Here is a 6,000-nt window from a genome sequence, read left to right as displayed (position 1 = left end):
ACAAAAGAAAACTAGTGGGTGTTCATCCAACTTGCTTGCTCATGAAGACCTAGGGCATTTAAGGAAGCCCATCGTAGGAATATACAAGCCAAGTTCTATAATGAAAAATTCCCACTAGTATGAAAAAGACAACTTATGAGACTCACTATATGAAAAACATGGTGCTACTTTGAAGCACAAGTATATGAGACTCACTACATGAAGAACAAAGTGCTACTTTGAAGCACAAGTGTAGAAAAAGAGATAGTAACATTGCCCTTTTTATTTATTTTCTTTTTTTTCTTTCTTCTTCTTTTTTTCTTTTTTTCGGGCCTTTCTATTTTTTTATTTTGGCCTTTCTTCTTTTTTCTTTTTTTTCTTTGTGCAATGTTCTAATGATGATGATCATCACACTTCTATTGATTACAACATATGAATTACAACTCGAAACTAGAACAAGATATGACTCTATATGAATGCCTCCGGCGGTGTACCGGGATGGTGCAATGAATCAAGAGTGACATGTATGAAAAATAATGCATGGTGGCTTTGCCACAAATACGATGTCAACTACATGATCATGTAGTGGCAATATGACAAAAGTAAAGTATGTCATGATGATGGTAAACGGAACGGTGGAAAGTTGCATGGCAATATATCTCGGAATGGCTATGGAAATGCCATAATAGGTAGGTATGGTGGCTGTTTTGAGGAAGATATAAGGAGGTTTATGTGTGATAGAGTGTATCGTATCACGGGGTTTGGATGCACCGGCGAAGTTTGCACCAACTCTCAAGGTGAGAAAGGGCAATGCACGGTACCTAAGAGGCTAGCAATGGCGGAAAGGTAAAAGTGCGTATAATCCATGGACTCAACATTAGTCAAAAGAACTCATATACTTATTGCAAAAATTTAGAAGTCATCAAAAATCAAGTACTACACGCATGCTCCTAGGGGGATAGATTGGTAGGAAAAGACCATCGCTCGTTCCCGACCGCCACTCATAAGGATGCACAAGCCAGGTACACTTCATGTTTCAAATTTGTTACACAACTTTAACCATACGTGCATGCTACAGGACTTGCTAACTTCAACACAACCATTCTTTAAATTCATAATCACCCAACTAGCATGACTTTAATATCACTACCTCCATATCTCAAAACAATTATCAAGTATCAAATTGATCATAGCATCCAATTCACTTCCTATGATAGTTTTTATTATACCCAACTTGGATGCCTACCATTCTAGGACCAATTTTATAACCATAGCAAATACCATGCTGTTCTAAAAGACTCTCAAAAATATATAAGTGAAGCATGAGAGACTAGTAATTTCTTCAAAAATAAGACACCACTGTGCTCTAAAAGATATAAGTGAAGCACTAGAGCAAAAACTATCAAGCTCAAAAGATATAAGTGAAGCACATAGAGTATTCTAGCAAATTCTAATCAAATAGGCTTCTCCCAAAAGGTGTGTACAGCAAGGATGATTGTGGTAAACTAAAAATCAAAGACTAATATAATACACGACGCTCCAAGCAAAACACATATCATGTGGCGAATAAAAATATAGCTCCAAGTAAAGTTACCAATGAACGAAGACGAAAGAGGGGATGCCTTCCCGGGGCATCCCCAAGATTAGGCTTTTGGCTATCCTTGAATATCTTGGGGTGCCTTGGGCATCCCCAAGCTTAGGCTCTTGCCACCCTTTATTCCATAGTCCATAAAAGCTTTACCCAAAACTTGAAAACTTCACAACACAAAACTCAACAGGAAATATTATAAGCTCCGTTAGTGAAAGAAAAAAACCCACCACATAAGGTACTGTAATGAACTCATTCTTTATTTATTTTGGTGTTAAACCTACTGTATTCCAACTTCCCTATGGTTTATAAACTATTTTACTAGCCATAGATGCATCAAAATAAGCAAACAACACACGAAAAACAGAATCTGTCAAAAACAGAAAAGTCGGTAGCAATCTGTAACTAACGCAAACTTTGGTAACTCTAAAAATCCTACCAAAATAGGAAGTCCTGGACAATTTTTTTATTGATCAGCCTCGAAAAGAATCAACACAAAAGCAGGTTTCTGTGATATAACAAAATTATATTCGTGCGCGCAAAGTTTCTGTTTTTCAGTAGAATCAAATCAACTAGCATCATAGGTTATCCTATAGGTTCTACTTGGCACATACACTAATTAAAATATAAAAACACATATAAACAGAAGGTAGATGCAAGATTTATTACTAAACAGGAGCAAAAATAAAAAACACAAAGAAAATTGGGTTGCCTCCCAACTAGCGCTATCGTTTAATGCCCCTAGCTAGGCATAAAAGCGAAGATAGATCTAACGGGTGCCATCTTTGGCACTAAATTCATAAGTAGCCCGCATGATAGATTCATAAGGTAATTTGACTTTCTTTCTTGGAAAGTGCTCCATGCATTTCTTTAATGGAAATTGTAATCTAATATTCCCTTCCTTCATATCAATAATCGCGCCAATCGTTCTAAGGAAAGGTCTACCAAGAATAATAGGGCAAGAAAGATTGCAATCTATATCAAGAACGATAAAATCTACGGGCACCAAATTTCTATTTGCAACAATGAGAACATCATTGATCCTTCCCATTGGCTTTTTAATGGTGGAATCCGCAAGGTGCAAATTTAAAGAGCAATCATCAAGATCATGGAAACCTAGAATATCACATAAAGTTTCGGAATCGTGGAAACACTAGCACCCAAATCACACAAAGCAAAACACTCATGATCTTTAATTCTAATCTTTATAGTAGTTTCCCACTCATCATTAAGTTTTCTAGGTATAGATACTTCCAAATTAAGTTTTTCATCATAAGATTGCATCAAAGCATCAACAATATGTTTGGTAAAAGCTTTATTTTGACTATAAGCTTGAGGAGAATTAACAACGGATTGCAACAAGGAAATACAACCTTCTAAAGAACAATTATCATAATCAAAATCCTTGAAATCTGAGATAGTGGGTTCAATACTATTTAAAGTTGTGACCTCTCCAATCTCACTTTTACCAAATGCATCAAGATCTAGAAACTCCGAATTCTTGGGACGCCTTCTAGGTAAAGTTGACTCATCATCAGTCCCATAATTATGAAGATTAATATTGCAAAACATAGATCTAATAGGAGACGCATAAATAACTTTAAGATCCTCATCATTATTTTCATGGAAACTAGAAGAACACGCTTTTATAAAGCTATCTTTCTTTGCACGCAATCTAGCGGTTCTTTCCTTGCACTCATCAATGGAAATTCTCATTGCTTTGAGAGACTCATTGATATCATGCTTGGGAGGAGAAAGTTTAAGAGAATCAAACTCAAGTGAAAGTCTATCAACGTTCCTAGACAAATCATCAACTTTGAGCAATTTTTCTTCAAGCAAAGCATTGAAATTCTTTTGAGAAATCATAAATTCTTTCACACTATTCTAAAAATCAGAGGGCATCTTATTAAAATTACCATAAGAATTATTGTAGGAATTTCCATAATTATTAGAGGAATTACTAGGGAACGGTCTAGCATTAAAGTCTCCTCTATAAGCATTGTTTCCAAAACTATTCCTACAAAAAAAATTCACATCCATAGATTCATTATTATTCCCAATCAAAGAAGACAAAGGCATATCATTGGGATCAAGAGGAGTATTCTTAGTAGCAAACAACTTTCCACTCAAAACATTGATTTCTTCTATAGCATGCACTTTTTTACTAGAAGATCTTTCGGTGTGCCATTAAAAATAATTAGCCATAATATTATCAAGAAGTTTCGTGGCATCTCCTAACGTGATTTCCATAAACGTGCCTCCCGCGGCCGAATCTAAGAGATTTCTAGAAGCAAAGTTCAAACCGGCATAAAATTTTTGTATGATCATCCATAAATTCAAACCATGAGTAGGGCAGTTGCGAAGCATCAATTGCATTCTTTCCCAAGATTGGGCAACATGCTCATGATCAAGTTGTTTAAAATTCATAATATCGTTCCTAAGAGTGATAATCTTAGCGGGAGGAAAATACTTCAAGATAAAAGCATCTTTGCACTTGTTCCAAGAATCAATACTATTTTTAGGCAAAGACGAAAACCAAACTTTAGCACGATCTCTAAGTGAAAATGGAAATAACTTCAATTTGATAATATTGTTATCCGTATCTTTCTTCTTTTGCATATCACCCAAATCCACAAAGTTGTTTAAATGAGTAGCGGCATCTTCACTAGGAAGGCCGGTGAATTGATCTTTCATAACAAGAATCAGCAAAGCAGTATTGATTTCACAAGACTCAACATCATTAAGAGGAGCAATCGGAGTACTAAGGAAATCATTATTATTGGTATTCGAGAAATCACACAATTTGGTATTATCTTATGCCATGGAAACAAGTAATCGAACATACAAGCAAACAGAAAAAAGGCAAGCAAAAAAGAGTGGAGAAGATAGGGAAAGAGAGGGCAAATAAAACGGCAAGGGTGAAGTGGGGGAGAGGAAAACGAGAGGCAAATGGCACATAATGTAAATGCGAGGGAGATGGGTTTGTGATGGGTACTTGGTATGTCTTGACTTGAGCGAAGACCTCCCTGGCAACGGTGCCAGAAATCCTTCTTGCTATGTCTTGAGCTTGCGTTGGGTTTCCTCGAAGAGGAGAGGGTGATGCAGCAATAGTAGCGTAAGTATTTCCCTCGGTTTTTGAGAACCAAGGTATCAATCCAGTAGAAGGCTCCTCAAAAGTCCCACGCACCTACACAAACAAACAAAGAACTCGCAACCAACGCAATAAAGGGGTTGTCAATCCCTTCACGGCCACTTGCAAAAGTGAGATCTAATAAAGATAGTATGATAAGATAAATATATTTTTGGTATTTTATAATATAGATGCAAAAAGTAAAGATGCAAATAAAAGTAAATTGGAAGCAAATATGATAAGAGATAGACCCGAGGGCCATAGGTTTCACTAGTGGCTTCTCTCAAGATAGCATAAGTATTATGGTGGGTGAACAAATTACTGTCGAGCAATTGATAGAAAAGCGAATAATTATGAGATTATATAGGCATGATCATGTATATAGGCATCACGTTCGCAACAAGTAGACCTACTCCTGCCTGCATCTACTACTATTACTCCACACATCGACCGACTCCTGCCTGCATCTAGAGTATCAAGTTCATAAGAACGGAGTAACGCATTAAGCAAGATGACATGATGTAGAGGGATAAACTCAAGCAATATGATATAAACCCCATCTTGTTATCCTCGGTGGAAACAATACAATACGTGCCTTGCAACCCTTTCTGTCACTGGGTAAGGACACCGCAAGATTGAACCCAAAGCTAAGCACTTCTCCCATGGCAAGAAAGATCAATCTAGTAGGCCAAACCAAACTGATAATTCGAAGAGACTTGCAAAGATAACTCAATCATACATAAAAGAATTCAGAGAAGATTCAAGTATTATTCATAGATAAAACTTGATCATAAACCCACAATTCATTGGATCTCGACAAACACACCGCAAAAAGAGTTTACATCGAATAGATCTCCACAAGAGAGGGGGAGAACATTGTATTGAGATCCAAAAAGAGAGAAGAAGCCATCTAACTAATATCTATGGACCCGTAGGTCTGTGGTAAACTACTCACAACTCATCGGAGGGGCAAGGATGTTGATGTAGTAGCCCTCCGTGGTCGATTCCCCCTCCGGCAGAGTGCCGACGAAGGCTCCAAGATGAGATCTCGCAGATACAGAAGGTTACGGTGGTGGAAATTGTGTTTCGTCTGCCCCCTGGATGTTTTTGGGGTACGTAGGCTTATATAGGAGGAAGAAGTATGTCAGTGGACGCCCGAGGGGCCCACGAGATAGGGGGCGCGCCCTATAGGGGGGCGCGCCCTCCTCTCTCATGGAAGCTTCGGCTGCTTCTTGACTTGCACTCCAAGTCCTCTGCATGACGTTCGTTCCAAGGTTTCATTCCGTTTGGACTCCGTTTGATA

The sequence above is a fragment of the Triticum aestivum genome, chromosome 6B (genome assembly GCF_018294505.1).
Source record: "Triticum aestivum cultivar Chinese Spring chromosome 6B, IWGSC CS RefSeq v2.1, whole genome shotgun sequence".
NCBI lineage: Eukaryota > Viridiplantae > Streptophyta > Magnoliopsida > Poales > Poaceae > Triticum > Triticum aestivum.
Note: the sequence above shows the minus strand (reverse complement) of the source record.